The sequence below is a fragment of the Monodelphis domestica genome, chromosome X, assembly GCF_027887165.1.
Source record: "Monodelphis domestica isolate mMonDom1 chromosome X, mMonDom1.pri, whole genome shotgun sequence".
In the NCBI taxonomy this organism is placed as follows: Eukaryota; Metazoa; Chordata; class Mammalia; order Didelphimorphia; family Didelphidae; genus Monodelphis; species Monodelphis domestica.
This window is the reverse complement of record NC_077235.1, coordinates 45,263,236-45,282,029: the sequence shown is the minus strand read 5'-3', so window position 1 is coordinate 45,282,029 and position 18,794 is coordinate 45,263,236. Positions and strand designations below refer to the sequence as shown.

At 45.6% G+C, this 18,794-nt stretch overlaps 1 protein-coding gene across 6 annotated transcripts in view; it reads right to left on the bottom strand.

The window, feature by feature from the left end:
- Nucleotides 1-18,794, bottom strand: part of FGF13 (fibroblast growth factor 13) — a 510,824-nt gene that overhangs the window by 113,200 nt on the left and 378,830 nt on the right. The gene's annotated exons all lie outside the window — the stretch shown is intronic.

Here is an 18,794-nt window from a genome sequence, read left to right as displayed (position 1 = left end):
CCCACAGACACTAGCCACAAGAGCGCGACCACCAGTTCCCCCTGTACGACCCCCCTTTCGTTTTCCTCTATCTTCCTCTTTTCTTCCCTTCTCTCTCCCGCTTTCCTCTCTCCTTTTCCAGGTCCTTCTCTACAACTCCCCCTTCTCCTCCCTCCCCTCGGTTCCTCTCGTTCACCCCCTCCCCTCTCCCTTCTCCTTTCCTCTCCTCCCCTCTCCCTTCTATGCTCCCCTCCCTCCTTTCTCCCCAGACCTCCTCCCTTCCCTTCTCTGCCGCCCACACCTCTTCCCTCCTCCCTTACCCTCTTCTAATCCCTTCTTCCTTTCCTTTCTACTTCCTACCCCTCTTTCTTTCCTTTCTCCTTCATTTTCCTTCCTGCCCACCAGACTTCCACTCTCTTCCTCCTTCCTTCTCCCAAGGAGAAACAAATCAGTGAATAAAAAGGAATATTCTCTCCTTCCATCCTTTTTTTTTCAGCTTTCTCCTTTCTTCTCCCTCCATTTTCCTCTCTCACTCCTTCCTCTTCTCTTCTATTCTGTCTTCCTTTTTCCTCTTCTCCTTCCTTCTTCCCTTTTCCTCTTCTCCCTTTTCTTTTTTTCTCCATTTCTCCTTTCTTCCTCCTTCTTTCCTTTTCTTTTGCCTTTCCTCTTTTCTTCCCTGCCTCCACTTCCCTAGCCAGTTTCTTCCCTCTCCTCTCCTCTCTTCTCCCCCTCCCACACCTTGGCCCCTCTTCTGCAGACTGTGTGTGTCGCATATAGATTTCCTATCTCCCTTCCCCTCCCTCTTCCTGGAAGGAAGGCTGCTGGAGGAAACGGTGATGAATAGGCACACTGAGCTGAGGTGGGTCTGGAGTGGGACTGGAGGGGACCTTTGGGGGCTCAACCTTCCAGGTCTCTTGAGGCAGTTGCTCTCTCTAGAGGAGGGCACTGGGTAGAAGAGAGGGGTTTAGGGTTCCTACATGGCTGGCTCCCCACTAGCCCCAGAAGCAGCGGCGGCTTTACCAGTTGCAGGCACTGCGACAAGAGAAGCCACAGGTCAGCGGAGGCCATGCAGCCTGCCACCCAGTGGTTTGTGAGAACTGCTCATCTGGGGCCCAATGGTGCAATCGTTCTGAACCCCAAGACTACCTGGGCTCAAACATGGGCTCCAAGAGGAGCCTGGAGATTAGGGGGAGGAAGCTCTAGGAAGGCAGAAGAATTTTGAGAGGTATTGCCATTTATTTTTCTCCTTTTCATCACCGACTTGTGGCTCCTTGTGCCCTGATCTCTCACCTCTGTTAGCCAGAGAGGGATTCTTTCTTGCTCAAGCACACACACCAAACCTGCCCTGTCTCTGGCTGGGACCCTATACGAGAAGCTAGCCTGTTCTCTTGCTGTCTACTCTCAGTTTCCATGTATGATTCAGACACATGTCCACACTCCCAGTTGCTCATGTTCTATGGAGGAAGAAGGGTCATGGGGTGGGGGTGGGGGGCTTGGGGGGGGGGGAAGAATCCGATCTGCAAATACAACAGGGGCTGCGTCCCAAGCACTGCCTCATCCCAATCACTTTCCAGCTCTCTTCTTGCCCCCTTTTCTCTTGCTCTTTTCAAATCTGACGCAGGCATTAGACCAGATGCTTTGCACATCTCCAGGCTCATTCCCCTCACTGCAAAGGACGGGATTTTTTTCCCCAGGCTTATTAAACCAACATGGCTGAAACAATTAACAGTCAAAGTCAGTTTCCAGTACTTCTCACAAGAAGCTATTGCCCAGTTCACTCCCACATGTGTGTATGTCCTTGATAAGGAACACTGGTGTGTGTCTGGAAGGCAGGTGTTTTTTTCAAAGAGAAGCCTGCCGGCTTGGTTAGTACTGAGTATCTAGGGAGACTTCTGGCAAGAGCCCTTCCATTTTCTGCAGGTTAGCCTCCTCATTTGCTCTTTCGGCTTTTTAAAGATGGGGAGGAAGCAGGGAAATAGAGGAGGTGGGGGAAAAGGAAGATGGAAGGAAATAAAAGGAGGGCATGAATTTAAAGAAAAGAAACCGCAGTGCTTGGGAAGGAAGGAAGGAAGGAAGGAAGGAAGGAAGGAAGGAAGGAAGGAAGGAAGGAAGGAAGGAAGGAAGGAAGGAAGGAAGGAAGGAAGGAAGGAAGGAAGGAAGGAAGGAAGGAAGGAAGGAAGGAAGGAAGGAAGGAAGGAAGGAAGGAAGGAAGGAAGGAGAAAGAAAATGGAAGGGACTGATCATTTAAAGAAAATAGGGAGGAAGCAAACACAGAGGATGGAAAGAAGGGAAATGGAAGGAGGCAAATGGAGACATTCATTTTAAAAAGGAAAGGAGGAAATAGAAATAAAAAAATAGAAAATAGGAGAGGGAGAAGTGGTTGGAAAGAAGAAAAATGATGAACAAATTGAGAGGGAGAAAAAAGGAAAATGGAAAGAAGAGACTAGAAGGGTGATAGGGAAGAAGGAAATTAGAGATAAAGATTCATAAGTTCAGAAAAGACAAAATAGAAAGAAGCAAATGGAAAAGTTAACTTAAAAAGGAATGGAGGAAATTGAAGGGAAAATTCAGAAGTACAAAGAAAAAGCAGAAGGAAAGGTAAAAGTGATTTGAAAGAAGGAAAACAGATGGAAAAATTGAGAGGTAGAATGAAGGAAAACAGAAGAGAACAGAAAGGTAACTAAAAAAGGAAATTAGAGGGGAAAACTGAGTGTAGGAAAAGAAAATGGAAGGAAACAAATGGATAAGTTAATTTTTAAAAGGAAAGAAGAAATTGAAGGGAAATTTCAGGAGTACAGAAGAAGAAAATAGAAGTAAAAAGAGAAGTGATTACAAAAAGATGAAAAAGTTGAGAGGCAGAGAGAAGGAAAATAGAAGGAAGGGAATGGGAAAGTGGTTGGAAAGAAGGAAAACAAAAAGAAAAATGGAGTTGGAGAAAAGGAAACTAGAAAGGAGGAAATCAAAGGTTACTTGGAAAGAAGCAAAATAGGGAAGGAAACAGTCATTTACCTGGTGTTTTACTATGTGCTAGGTACTGTACTAAATACTTTACAAATATAAACTCATTTGATTCTGTGAGATAGGTGCTGTTAGCACCATTATCCAGTGAAGGAAACTGAAGCAAACAGAGGTTCAGTGACTTGTCCTGGGTGACACAGCTAGCAAGTATCTAAGGCCATATTTAAACTTGGGGATGTACTGACTCTAAGCCCAATATTCTAATCACTGTATCTCCAGCTGAGTCCTAAGTGAAGTCATTAGAAGTAGAATATGTGAGGGTGATGTCAAGAAAGAAAATACAAGGGGAAAATGAGGGGGTAGAAAGAAGAAAAAATGGAAGGAAGGAGGGTGAAGATCCTCAAGCTCAGGCAAAACAGGGATCAGTTACAGGAACTGAGAATGTTTAGAGACCAGAAAAGAGGACTTTCAGGGGCCAAAGCATCTATGTTCAAGAGTCTAAAAAAAGCTTCCATGTGAAAAAGGATCTGCTTGAACCAGGAGAACATTGTACACAGAGACGGATACACTGTGGCACCATCGAATGTAATTGACTTCTCTACTAGCAACAATGCAATAATCCAGAACAATTCTGAGGGACTTATGAGAAAGAATGTATCCACATCCAGAGAAAGAACTGTGGGAGTAGAAACACAGAAGAAAAGCAACTGCTTGATCACATTGTTTGATAGAGATAGGATTGGGGATGTAGACTCTAAACGATCACCCTGGTGCAAATATTAGTAATATGGAAATAGGTCTTGATCAATGACACATGTAAAACCTAATGGAACTGTGTGTCACCTGGGGGGTGGGGTGGAGGGAAAGAACATGAATCATGTAACCATAGAAAAATATTCTTAAATAAATAAACTTTTAATAAAAGAAAGAAAGAAAAAGGATCTGCTTGGCCCCAGAGGGCAAAAGTAAGAGCAGCAATCAGAGCTAAAGAGAGGTAGACTTGCCAGCTCTTCTCCCATTCCTAGGGATTTTCTAACAAAGGCGTGGAGGTGGACAAGTTCCCTGGCTAACTAGCCTTTGAGGTTCCTTCCCATTATGAGACTGTAGCAGTTCTGTGGCCCAGAGTCAGGCTTTCCTCCTGAGAGCGGGAGTCCATGGGTAATCTTCATTCCCATTGGCTGTAAGGAGTAGTAGCTTTTGCCCAGAATAAGATGAAGGCATTCTCAGGCAAAGGCTGATACTCTGAATAGTTCAGTTGGTGGGAGGAGGAGGAATCCCCATCAAAACAGAAATCCCAACAAGTGTTCTCTTTTGTGGCCACCAGGGGCAGCCTCCAGTCTTGATAGACTCTAGTCAACTTGTTCTGTTCTCACTGCACCAGGTTAGAACATTCCTCACTTCTCTAGCCAGTGCAGCTCTTCTCTTTATTTTAGCATTGTACTTACTACGTGAATAGAGAATGAAGACAGAGAGGTCTGAGTTCAAATTCTGCCTCTCACACATTAAATGAAATTAAGTGGCCAAGTCACTTCCTATCTCTGTGTCTGTCCTCACTGTAACGCTCTAAGGCTGCATGCAGATTGGCACCCTTCAGCCTTAGAATTTCTTCTTCCAGGAATTCTCTTTACCATGAAATCACAGGACTGGATCTCTCTCTGACCTGTCTGTGTTCTCCCAACCCTGAGGTCTTCCTGAGGACCGAAAGTGAAGATTCTCTGAAGGATGCCTTCTGACCAGCTTAGCCACTGTTTAATGGGCACTGAAGGCAGACACCCCCAGAGATACCCGGCACCCGAGAAGGCAACAATACTAATTCATTGGTCCCGGGAAAATGATGGTGACCAATCATTTCACAGTCTAATCTCGCCGAATCCTTGCAACAACCTTGCCATGTAAGTACTGCACGACTGATTATCCCCATTTGACAGGGGAGGAAATAGAGAGACCGTTGCCAAAAGACAGAGGACAGAAGCAAAGCTGGACCCCCCACTGCTGCCAAATCTCAGTGTTCTTTGCGTTGTACCGCACGGTCCCCCCTTTAGAGATGATGTAAATTCCATTTCATGGCACTCTGAGATTGCCTGTAGCCATGCAGTCCAATGAGGAAATAGTGACACTATTCCCGCTGTGTTTTTAAACAGTTTTCCCACAGTACATTCCAGCTAAACACCATCCCCCCTACAGTGAACCAAAGAAAAAAATGAATACGATTATCAGAGGTTGGGGATGGGAAAGATGAACATCAGTGCATTTATTAAGTTCTCACTAAGTGCCAGGCACTGTGCTAAGTCCTTGGGATACAAAGAAAGGCCAAAAAGTGATCCCTGCTCTCAGGGTGCTTACATTCCAATGGTAGAGCCGGCAAGCAAAGAACTACATGCTTTCAAAATAATACACAGCGTAAATGGGGTGGGGAAACACTTAAGAAGGAAGATGCTAGCAGTGGAGTGAAAACAGGCAAGCCTTCCTGGAAACTGTAGGACCTAATCTGAATCAGGCAAGGGAGAGAACCAGTGCAAAGGCACTGAGCTGAAAGATAGTGCCTTTGTAAACCCTTTCCTTCCATCTTAGAATCACTACTGTGTATTGGTTCTAAGACAGAGGAGCAGTTAGGGCTAGGCAATGGGGGGGGGGGAGGACAGGTAAGTGACTTGCCCAGGGTCACACAGCTAGGAAGCATCAGTGGCCAGATTTAAACCCTGGGACATCCTGTTTCTAGGCCTGAATCCCAATCCACTGAGGCACCCAGCTGCCTCAAACAATTTCTTCTCATACAGAAAGGCAGAAAATATCCCTGGAGGCTATCCCATGAAAAGATTCTTACTTTGTCTACACTGCATCCATGCAGGCCATTTTGCTCTGAGTAAAGTTGGACATCCTAGCTTGCTCAAAGCATGACACTAGTCTAACCACTGCCCTCTTGCTATGTCCCCTTCTGATTTTGGCCTTCATCTCGAAGGTCCTGTGACATTTCCTGAAGTGGGTCACACTCCGGCTAGGCACAGTCCAACTCCCTGTTTCTTGGCCTCTTCCACATACATGCTCTTAACCCTACCTAGAGCAGCACTGAGTAACTGGGCAAACACCACCATCTAACACCAAAAAGCACAGGAATGGGTGGCTGCAAGAACCAACTTCTAGCCCTTGCTCTGCCATCAATGAACAATGAGACTTGAGCAAATCACTGAACTTGACCTTGCTTGCATTTTCTCACCAACAGAATGCATTGGTTCCTTCTGGGCCTAACATTTCATAATAACTGTTAACATTTATACAACACTTTAAGGTTTCCTAGTGGTGTGACCTTGGGCAAGTCACTTAACCCCTATATGCCTTAGGAAGCAGCTCAGTGGAAAGAGTGTTAGGGCTCCAGCTCCAGATACTTCTTAGCCATGAGACCCTGGGCAAGTCACTTAACTTCTAATTGTCTGAAAAAAAGATCCACTGGAGAAGGAAATGGCAAACTACTTCAGTATCTTTGCCAAGAAAACTCTGTGGATATCTATGGTCCATGGAGTCACAAAACGTTGAATGGGCCTCGATGACTGAACAACAATTAAGGTCTGCAAAGCTATTTACAAATATAGTTTCGTGCCTAATGCCTCCATGCCCCTGCCATGTGCTTTGCAATCCGGTGATACTTGGTCTCCATGCTGTTCCTCAAACAAGATATTCTGTCTCCCAACTCCAGGTATTTTCCCTGGCTGGCTGTCCCCTGTGCCTACAGTGCTGTCCCCTCCTTATCTCCATTCCCTCCCTCCCTACCCTTATTTCCTTTGGGTCCCAGCTAAAATCTTGCCTCCTACAAGAAGCCCTTCCCAATCCTTATCTCTGAAATGGTCTCCAATTTCTCCTGGCTGAATTTTCTAAGTACAGCATTCTGGGGCATGTTGTTTCCCTGTTAAACTGTGAGCTCCTTGAGAAGAACAACTTGTCTGGTGCCTTTCTTTGGATCCACAAGCAATTAGTCCAGTGCCGAGTCCTGGAAAATTAAGTTGTTAGCTGAGAAAACTCTATGAGGTAGGAGCTTTTATTATCCTCATTTTACATATAAAGAAATAGAGGCTAAGAGAGGTTAAGTGATACAGAGTTATGCAGTTAAACTATATCTGAGGCAGAATTTGAACTTGTGTCTTTCAAACTCCCAGACCAGCCTTCTGTCCACTGAATCACAGATCTCCGACTCTCTCTTATCTCTGTGGGTTTTTTTAACCCCTCACCTTCCATCTTGGAATCAACACTGTGTATTGGCTCCAAGGCAGAAGAGAGGTAAGGGCCAGGTAATGGGGGTGAAGTGACTTGCCCCGGGTCACACAGCTGGGACGTGTCTGAGGCCACATTGGAACCCAGGACCTCCCATCTCTAGGCCTGGTGTTCAATCCATGAGCTCCTCAGCTGCCCCCTTGTCTGTGTTAAAGCAAGAGGGAACAAAGTTTATTCTAGGACTGCTGGCTCCAATCCCCTAGACTAGAGGTTCCTTGAGGGCAAGCAAGGCTTCCATCCTATTTAGCTTTGCTTCCCTCCTGTGGCTAGTCGAGTTCCTTGCACACAGCAGACCCCTGACTCAAAGCCTGCGTGGTTAATAAAAGAAACTATGCCCATACACTTGTGTACATTGGAGATATCGATACAGACACGAAAAATAAAAATGTCTCCCCAAAATGCCCTGGTTTCCATCGCCTTCTTAATTCCCCATGAAAGCCAGGCAGTTTTGAATCGGTTTTTGCAAACTTGTCTCAGAGAGTTATGGGAGTTATCGGGGCATAGATTTCTGGTCTCTGTCTGTGAATCCCTTTTGGCAGGTCACAGAGGAGTTGAAAGGAATCTGCGGAAACCTGTTCTCAGGAGCTTTCGCTCCAAGAGAGACAGACACCCAAACAGACGTGACAGTGATGAGCAAAAAAAAAAAAAACACCCACCGAAGCAAGCAAACGAAACACAAGATTATCTGGGAGGAATCGGCTGCTTCTAGGACACCCAGAAAACCAGGCCTTGTAAAAGCAGCCTTCCTTCTCAGGGCGAAATCCCTTGGCTTCTTTGCTCCCTTCTCTCAAAGTCCATCGGTTCATAGATATTGTCAGGCACACAGAAGAAAGCTTTATGTCTGAGATCGAGGTGTGGAATGGGAGCCAGGTTCCGAATCCAAGAGGTCAGGAGCCTGGGGATGGCACAGAGGTAGCAAGAGGCTTGGCGGAACCCAGCTACATTCTTGGGAGATATTAATTATGCCCCCAAAGCACTGGGGAAAAGTCTGGGGAGAAATACAAATGAGCAGATTAGAGAAAGACCATTAACAGGCTATGCCACTTAACTGGAGTCCATCAGAAAAATGCAATTTCAAGAAACCCTGTCAATGTCACACTGCTGGGATTCCAGGAACAGAAAGAGTGAGTTCTGCACTCCAGAACAGAGCCTGGCACATTTCGGAGCTGGCAGAGAGTCGGTACTAGTCAGAGACATGGAGGAGAGATGCATTTAGAAGCAAAGGTTTCCCTAAGAAAATATTGAAAAGAGAGCAGACCGGCATGGGAGGATTCGAGCACGTCTAGTCCAAAGGTTTTACCCTTCTGCTATGGTGGCTTTCTGAGAGAGCCTATGGCCCCTTCTCATGGGAAGTACATTAACATTTGAAAAACACCAGATTGCAAAGGCAGCTAATCATGGTGAAATACAGTTATCAAGATGGTAAAAAAATCAGGTTCGCAGACCCCTTGTTAAGTATGCCTCATCCAGTCCAAATCCGTTCGCTTTTCAGGCTAGGAAACTGAGTGCAAAGAAAGATAGTGACTTGCCTACGGTTCCAGATTGATTGGCTGTCCTGATTTGTATGCGGCATAGAAAGCCCAGTAGCCCTGAGCACAGGTCTTATTGCTACAGCGTCCCTGTCTTCATTATGCCTTTTCTCCGAGATCATTTTCTAAATACTTAAGCTATAGAATTTACTGAAGCCACTCCTGATTTATATTTAAAATCAATTGGAAAAACACTGATTAATTCTGGTTCTCAAGAAAGAAAATTCTATAACCTCCATAAAAAGTTCATTCTTCACTCATAATTAATTAACATTATAATCATAAAAAACGGCTGACAGTCTTCATTCCATCTATGAACTCGGTGACTGGCCAGTTAATTAGCCGTGGGAGCCGCAACAAGATATTCTGGCTTCTGATGACCTCTTTGGCCAATCAATCAGCAGGACAGAGATAGAAATCTATGATAGCTGCAATAATGACGATAACAATAAAAATAATGATCGATATTTATATAGCATCCGAGGACTTGCAAAGTATTTACACGTGTTATCTCATTTGCTGCTCATTTGTCATTCCCATTTTCCAGGTGAGGGTAAAGGTTTCCCTCTCATCCACAAAGGCAGACTAAGAGAGAACAAGCTTATGCTGCAACATGCTTTAAGTTACACGTTTCAGCACCTCAAGGATCCAGGGGTCCATAGGTGTGGGCACCTATCACCCTGTTGAAGAAGGCAGGGAGGCAGGCTTCCACAATTTAGGAAGCTCTCCTTGGCAGTAGCTATATCTGCAAAAAAAGGCCTCCCCTGATCTCTGGTCTTCTGGTGATTAGCCTGCTGTCTTCCCACGTGGCCTGCCACAGTTTGAGTTCCATGGCATAGCCTAGCTAGCCTTTGCCACCACAAATGTGCCTCTAAGCCCCAGTGAGGTATGGGGAGAAGGGCTTTGAAGAAGGAAGCATTTTTGCCATGGAAGACTGTTAATGACAGGAATGGGTTACCAAGGGAACTTCCTGGACCCCTCTGTACAGAAGAAGTCTTTACAAATACAGAGAATCTCATTTCTCTGGGGGGGGGTAGAGATGTAGACCCACCTAGAGGTCCTAATTTGGTCAGGGAAACCATATTTCTCTGGGTATGTATGAGAGAGGGATGGCATTTCACAACAGAGTGTGCCAGCTTAGACCTGGCATCACAGCACCATGGAAAGCCAACAAGGCAGAAGAAAGACTGGCTCTACTATTTCTTCCTAGCTTCTTGAGGCAAGGAGGTGGCACTGAGTTGGACTCTTGAGTCAGCAAGAAAAGGGTTCAAACCCTGCCTCACACATCTACTAGCTGTATGACCCTGGGCAAGTCACATAGCCTCTCTTATCTAAGAATTTCCTCACGTGTAAAATGAGGATCATGAGAATATCCACATCCCAGGGTGCTTATGGGGATCAAATGAGAAAATTTCCATAGAGCTTAAAGTGCTACAGAGATGCTAAGGCTATCATCACAAACTCATCCTCCCTGGGCCCCATCTTCTTCATCTGAGCAATGGGGATAAGGGCATTGGTGCTACTGCAACTGTGAAGGATTATATAAATATAAACAGTTATTATTTGGAGGGCAATTTAAGGGCCTCCTTACTCTAAGCCTGGCTGGGTTGTTTGTTTGTTTGCCTCTAACTGAGCCTAGAAGGAGGATTTGAACTACAAGGGGAAGCTTATAGTCTGGTGGAGCATTAGGACCACTGCTCCTTCTTATGATATGAGATTCCTGACTTTTTTTAAACCGTCACCTTCTGTCTTGGAGTCAATACTGTGTATTGGTTCCAAGGCAGAAGAGTGGTAAGGGCTAGGCAATGGGGGTTAAGTGATTTGCCCAGGGTGACAGATCTGGGAAGTGTCTGAGACCAGATTTGAACCCAGGACCTCCCGTCTCTAGGCCTGGCTCTCAATCCACTGAGCCACTCAGCTGCCCTCGATTCTTGACTTTTTAAAGAATACTTGATTGCTTTGCTTATTGCCAATAATCTCGTATTTAGACTACCTCCTGCTCCATCAGGAGAAAAACCTTTTCAAACTTAGAGAATTGAGAGGGAGTGGAAAAACCCATTTGGGCATGCCTCTGGATTACATTCTTAATTCCTTTTCCCCCAGCTCTAGACAACAACTCGGAAGGAAGAACGTGTGGAACACGGGGGTCAGTGGTGTCTGTTCTACTCCCCAGCGTGAACCATGTTGAAGATTCCCCTGAGAATGGCTCCGATCTACCAGAGCTTGGTGTGAGCTGTGCAGTATGGGGGGGGGCAGTGGGGTCCCTTCATTGATTATTTGATGCGTGTCTTCCCAAGATTGCCACTCAAGTGTGAAATGCAGTATACAGCCAGTGTAGATGTATTTCGAATGGTATTTGTTGTCCTGGTATAGCAAAGCTAAATGCTGTTCGTTTCATCCTGTGCCTTCTGCCTGCAATATAGCTGTCAACCACCAGATCGGCAGTGGTGCCCGGCTTATGCCTTTGTAGCTGGCCTTTCCTTTTTTCACATTTTTTCTCATTTTGAAGCCATTTTTCCACGTTTCCATGATTCATTTGTGTTCCTTCCTCCCCTCCTGGAGCCGACAAGCCCTTCCACTGGCTTCTGCAAACAAGGCTTTCCTTTAGCAGGAGGAGATGAGCAAAATGTAACCTAGCATGTTTTACCACAGGCTACTTTTTAAATAAACATTATATTAAATGAAAGAGCCAAAGTGCTAGCAAATCATTCAACATGTACGACCTACTTTTAAAAGGATATAATTTGGAACAATTAGCAGCAGAATAGTTCTCGTTGGCACTTTGAAAATTTTCCATCACTACTTAATCTCACTGTTATTTTTCCTCCCCAAGGTGGACTGAAAACTCCCCGGCTCTGTCCTTCTACTGAGGAGCCTTGCAGGGTGTGGGGGGGGGGGGGTGAGAGGGAGCTGCTTCACAGGCCTCTCTCTTTGGCTCGGCCGTTTGGGGGGCTTCGGAGCAGCTCGGGCATCCCAAACCCCAGCAAGCAAGCTTCTCCCATCCTGGCAGGAGCACTTTGTGACAATCTCCCTGCCTCGCCCCAAGAATATGCCACTCATCAATCAGTTCTTCCAGTGTTCTCGGGGCTCATTCCTGGGCCTTTTGGTTTCTTGGCACAAGATAGAAACTTGCTTTCTGCTCCAAGGCTTGAGGCTTTCTCTCTGTTCGGTTCCATGCTTTTTCCTGCACCCAATAGCTTGCCTTGTGTCAGAAGAGCAAAACATGATGGTCACACTAGGCATGCACGTGTGCAGTCCACTGCTACGTGACTGTCCTTTTGCAATCAAGGGTTTCCCTGGCAACCAGCCTTACTAACTTACTTTAATATCCTCTCCCCTAAAAGGTAGCTGAAATTATTATTCAATTGGTTAAGTGTATTCGGTGAGACTTCTTTAGTGACCTCTGTGGGCTTCCAGCTGGGTTCGAACTGGGCTTCTTGGGAGGGTTTTTTGTGTTGTTTGAGAAAGGAGATTTTCAGACCTGCAGGAATAGAACATGCCGCATTTGAAAAGAACCATCTCCCACAGCTCTCCTTGGAAATTTCCACACTGAGTGCTATTCAGCCCAAGCCCAGAGAACAGAGTGGGGTCCTCAACTGCACATCCAGAGACCAGGCCGTGGGACTCACTGCTCAAACTTCAGCTTTGGGGGTGCATCAAACACCCAGTCCGTCTCATTATATAGCTAGTTTGTCAGCATCAGATTATACATGAGTTCTAATGCAGTGGAGTGGGAGGAACAGTAATCTAGGAGGCAGAAGCCCTCTGGTGCTTGCTTACTAGTACACTGACTGCTCCCTGAGCCTCAGTTTCCCTCATTTGGAGTCCAGGAGAGGAGAACATCAGGCTGCCTAGCTCAGAGGATTGCTGGGAGCTGGGCTGCCTTTGTAAAGATGAAAACCCTGGGAGAAAAGTGCAGCATTTTTCTAGAGGTGCTCCAGGCAGGAAACAGTCTGGGCATTTTGGTCAAGAAAATCTTCCCCAATACTTGTGTGATCAGCATCTGCGAGCTGTTGGGAAGAGACTGTGTCCCTTTTCCTCCTGATTGTGTTCAGCACATATTGTCAAGAGTAGTGTTCAAGTGTACAGTCGCTGGTCGATTTCAAACGGCTATCAGCACAGGGCTTAGTGGCAGTCCTCGTACTGGGAAGATGCCAATCAAAATGAAAATTAAATTGGCATCTGAACCACAGTGACTCAGCCATTCTGCTAATGCAGCAACCGGGTGAGCCGGAGAGCCTCAAGACCAGAGATGCCCATGTGGGCACTTATTAAATGTGCTACATGAAGATGATGGTGAGGGTGAGGATAAATTCTTAGCCCCCAGCTGTGTGAAAGATAACAGGGGAGAGAGGAAAAATCCCTGGCTTCTCCAGGCACGTTATCCTAGTCTTTTTCTCTGTGCTGATTCAAATGTTCTTATCAGAGGGCAAGCGCCAGGACATTTGGGCTGGGGAGGGGGAGAGAGATAGAAGAGAGTGGAGACAAGTCCCAAATCAGAGAATCTTCACTGGAGCCTTCTGTCGGAATTGAGAAATTCTGCCACAATCTGGTTGTTGTGCTGCCCCAGAAAAGAGCTCTTACCCCAGGGTACTCTTGGGAGGGGCTCCTCCGGGGACTAAAAAGCACATTTCTCTGCTCAGATTTTCCTTTCAAAAGGTTAGAAAAAAATAAGAAAATATGGTGGGTGGCTGAGTTTGGGGATTAGTGTGGCTCATGCACATTACCAAGATTTCTGCTTTCTTACCACTGTGCCTGCTTATTTCCAGAGCCCACTCTATGGCCCAGCTTCACCAGGGTCCCCCCTCCAGTGAAGGTCTTTCTAGCTAGGGCCATGATCACATTGCTGCTTTTTCTTGTTCCTCTCCTTCCCCACCACCATGAGAGCTTCTCTCCCCCAGGGTCTAAGCCTCTCCAAGCCCATCTCTTTGAAGGATCAGTCATTCTAAAAGTCAGTTGGGCTTCCCAGGGAACAAGTGATGCTGAGGTCTTAACCCAAAAGAGTGACTCGAATGGAGTGGGGGGGGGGATGAATTTAGTAGCTAAAGGGAGAAACTGAAATGGTGGGTGGGGTCTTCGGGGAGGCCCATTTGAATGGCTGGCTGGCATCCTGTGGACATGTATGTATACATGTTTCTTGGCATCATAATGTAGCAGCAGGAGCACTGGGATAGGAGGCAGGGTTACCGAGTTCAAGTCCCAGCTCTGTCACTCGAGTTGTGGGATCTTGGGTAAGGCCCCTACTCTCCCTTGGACAACATTTGTCCAGCCACAAAGTGAGATGTTTAGATGCTCAAAGGATGTGCAGGCAAAACGGCACCTTAGAGATCATCCAGCTCAAGGTCCTTAATCTGGGAACCATGACTTGGGTTTAAAGGATGCTTTTCATCTGTTCCCCTGTTATGCATTTAAATGCAGAATTCTGAAGAGGGCACTATTGGCTATACCATACTGCCTGCAGTGGGGTCAAAGATTCCCAAATGGATCTAGACCAATCCTCTCGATACTGAGGTGAGGGAATGGAGGCACAGAGGGGAAGGTCACAGAGGTAGGAAAGCATCAAAACAAGATTCAGTGGGACAAGGACAAAGACAGAGAAGCAGTTTACAATAGTGCAGAGACAGGTGGATTTGAAGCCAGGAAGATCTGGGTTCAAGTTTTACCTCTGATACTGACTATGTGACCCTGAACTAGTCACTTAACATCCTAGTAGGCAGCTCTCTAAGGCTAGATAACTCACAAAGGAGGTACCACCCTATGCTTATAGGGGAAATTTCCTTCCTTGGGTGCTTCCTATACCAATGAAAGCACAGATCTAGTCTTTATCCTATGAGCCAGATATTCTACTAGGTGCTGAGGACCCAGGGACTAACAAAATGGTTTCTCCCTGCAAGGAGCTTACCACTGGATTAGGGAAAACAAGCCAACCAGAAGTGAGAACAGGACGAGAGATCCTTACCTAAAGAAGTAAGGAGGAAGTACATTCCAGGCACGGGAAGATTTGGTCCAAGGGCACTGGGGTGGGAGAGAGGTGCCGATAATATTACGTGTGGGAACGCGTGTAGGTACCTACATTGCCACTCCTCTTCCTTCCCATTGAGGAGAGATGAAAACGTTGCCTAGTCACTTGGACCATACACACGCAAATGCCTGCTTCTTTTCATGCATCCATTCATACACTGGTAGCACATTCCCTGACTAGTATTATATATTGCTGGATAGAGAACTTTGGCAAGTGTTCCTCGTCTAAAAGTGCTGTGTGTGAAGGAGAAACCCTTTGGCCCCACGACAAAAGTGGCAAAGACTCTCCTGGCCTGGCTTCCATCAAAGGGAGGCCTAGGAAATTTCAGCCAAAGTTGAATTACTGCAATTATATGGGAAGAGGAGAAGCCTCATCAGCCACTCAACTGACTACAGCAAGGTGAAATGAGTTGACACCATGGACACATTTGTCCCATGAAGTGAAAGGAACCCACATCTCTTTGCTGAGCCAATCCTATATTAAAGAAACAATTAGACCAAGGTAGTTTGGACCTGCCCACTGGCAGCAAACTGTGCGATCCAACTGAGAATGTCAGAACTGGAGATCAGCTAGGCCAGTTCCCTCATTTGATAGAGGAAACTGAGGCCCATCGAGGCAAAGTGACATCCAAACCACAGTACAAAAGTGTGGCTTCACAGATATGCAACTGGGAGGGTAAAAATGAAAACATATCCCATGCTCGCATTTTTACATACCTTTCTCCAAATTAAAAAGGAGTTTATAAAACAATTGCAGGACTGGAAACGTACACATAATTTATCTTGCATATTCTTAGCTCATCATGGACTCGAAGGGCAATATATACTTGGGAATAACAGAAAAGGGCAAACAAGCACACAGTCCAAGCTTTCCGTTCAGGCAGAGGGCTCTGTTTAGTTTGTGAATTGTAGCTAACCTTTACTTTAACTCTCTTTTTCTTTGCCCACTTTCTGTATGTTTCATAATTCAACCGAATCCCCCAGGCTTGATATCAAAACAGAGCTAGACGTGGAGACAGAAGAGACTGAGTTGAGGTTCTAGAGTCAGGAGGTAGGTGGGTTCCCTCTCACTGGATAGGTGAGGTGATCAAAGAAGATTTTTTAACTAGGCAACTAGAGTTAAGTGACCTGTCCAGAGTCACAAAGTATCTGTGGGTATCTAAGGTCACATATGAACCCAGATCCTTCCAACTCCTGTTTTGGTGCTCTATCCCCTTGTGCTCCATACCTGCCCCAAAGACATCACCACTTCTTTTTTTGAGACCAACAGGAAGTGTTGGACTTGAACTCACAAAGGTATGTCTTCCTCAGTCCAGGAAGACATTCACTATCTGCTGTGCCACCTAGCTGCCCGATGAAAGAGGATTTCTATTCCCATGTGAGTTGGGCTACATAGCCCCAGAGTACTGAGACTTAGTGCCACTATATAGATTCACATTTAATTTCTAATAATTACTAGCTGTATGACCCAGGATAAGTCACTTACCTTCGCAGACAGAAGCTCACATTCTTCATTTAGGGATAATGGCTTCTGCAGTTCTTAGGATCTGGGCTTTTTCTTAGAGTAGGATGAACACAGACTAGGAGTTCAAGTTTAAGTTAGGAGTCCTAGAAAGGCTTTCTGATGTACACAGAAGCTAGTTAACATGCTCACGATCATACAGCTAGCCGGTATCAGGGAGAGGATTTGAACTCAAGTCCTCCTGACAGCCAGGCTGGCATTCTATCCACCTAGCTGCCAAGCTGCCTCCCAAAAGTTGTGAGGTTCAAAAGAAATAATATCTGTATGGTGGTTTGTAAACCTTAGAACCATCAAAGAGGAAAAGGAGGGAAGAAGTGAGTATAAGATAGTGGACCGAAAGCTTGCTTTCACTGCAGAAGGGCATGAGTTCAAGTTTCGTCTCTGACGCAAACTAGTTGTGTGACCTTGGACAAATCACTTCAACTCTTGGTGTTTCAAGCCACTCTCTAAGTAAGTAAGTGTGTGTATGTCTATAAATATATGTATAAGCTCACATATATGTATACTATTAGTGCCTACAGTGGGGAGGGAAGGGAATAAGCATTTACTGAGTGCCTACTATGTGCCATGCAGTATGCTAAACATTTTTGACAAATATCTCATTTGTTCCTCATAACAACCCCGTGAGGTCGGCATTATTATCGTCCCCCCTATTTTATAGTTAAGGAAACTAAGGCAAAGAGATGTTAAGAGACTCAGCTCTTTCTGACTCGGGGCCCAGTTTTCAATCTACCACACCACCGGGTAGGTAAGAGTCGAAGAATATAAGGTGCCAGAGGGTTGCCGATCTCCATTGGTAGAGAGATTTTCCTCACCAGGAGCTCCTCACATCAATCAAATCATAGTTCTTGTCCGCCCACCAAAACAAAAACATACGAAAACAATGTATTAGGTCACTTATTACTGGCAAGGAAAGGCTTAGCAATACCTTCCCATTTCTATATCAGTTTTAAAAAGCCTTTTCTCACAATGGCTCTTTACGTAGGATAAAATAGGCATTATTAGCCCCACTTTAAGGATCAGGAACCTGAAGACTCGGAGAACTTAGGTGACTTATCCAAGGTCAACTAGCCAGTAAATGGCCAAGCTTTCACATGAAGTTAAGCATCCCAGCTGCCAAGTCCAGCATCCTGGCCAGTATACGAGGTGTGGTTCCCTGAATCTCCCTGGGTAGGCTGCTTGGAAAGTTTTCTGAACTTCCTGGAAAAGCCAGACTTCCCTCATCAGTTACTGTGTGTGCTTCACATGAATGGCAGTGTTTTTATTGCCCTTCACAACTCAGAACTCACTTATTCCATGTGTATACAAGTTCAACTAGGAGTTGCCATAGCAATCTTGATCAATGCTCTGAAAGGGGGCCTCATTTGCACATTCCACTGATTAGCTGGAGTTTTTGCCCATGCCAAGCCATTCCCTCCACTGCCATAACTAATCTCAAGACTTGGCTATATAAAGAATACATGAATGTTACGAACCAATCAGTTCCGGTTATTTAACTGTACAATTTCTAGATATGGAGCCAAGTTCAGTAACGTCCCATCTGATCATCAAAAAAAGCAAAGTAGAAAAATATAATTTCATAGCCTCCCAAGGGAGGGAGCTGGCCTCCACTGACACCCTCTACTTAGGTATTATTGTACTGCTGACTCTGAGCCTCACACGCTCACACCAGGGGGACACCAGATCTGGTGGGTGGGCTGTCCCAAAGGTGACGAGGCTGCGGATGTCTAAACGTGGACCGGCAGCCAGAAGCAGATCATCCACCCCCACCCCCAGTTTCATCGACTCATAAAGACCATCTATGAAGGTATAAGACGAGCTGTGTTCTGTTCCAGGCAAGGAGCACGGACAGTACAGAAATTAGAACTCCCTGGAGGATTGAAGTAAGTAGAAGAAGTCAGGCGTTGATTAATTAAGTAGAAGGAGTGAACTCATAGTTCAGCTCTCACTGGGCAATTGATTTGTTGGGTGATGCTGGGAAAAAACCACATTCTGTTTTAGTTCCTCTATTCAACACAATGAAGGGATTGTCCCTAATTCACTGAGATGCCAAAAAGAGAAGCAAAAGGCCTAGAAGCTCTGGACCATCCAGCCTTAAAGGACATTTTCATCATGCCATTCCTCTTATCAAGATGTTTAAGTGCCTCTTTATTGCCTCCTAGAAAAGTCCGACACACCTAAACTCGACATTCAAGGCCCATTCCAATTGTTTCCTCCTTTCTTTCAAAGGTTTATCTCATAATATTATACCCCATACACTGGGTCCTAGCTCAGCTGGATGATTGTTCTGCAAGCATGTCCCTTTACTATTGTCATTCCCCATGTCTTCTCTGTCTACCCACCATTTGATTCCTCCAACCTTATAAAATGGAGGAAATGAACTCCAATATCCCTTACAGCTCTCCATCTTAGGAATTCAAGAAAACATTGAGATTTCAACTGTAGCAGAGGCAGAACAAAGAACCTATGTGCCAGTTGCCCTCTGCCACCTCCACTCCCCCCCCCCAAAAAAAATTCTAGTT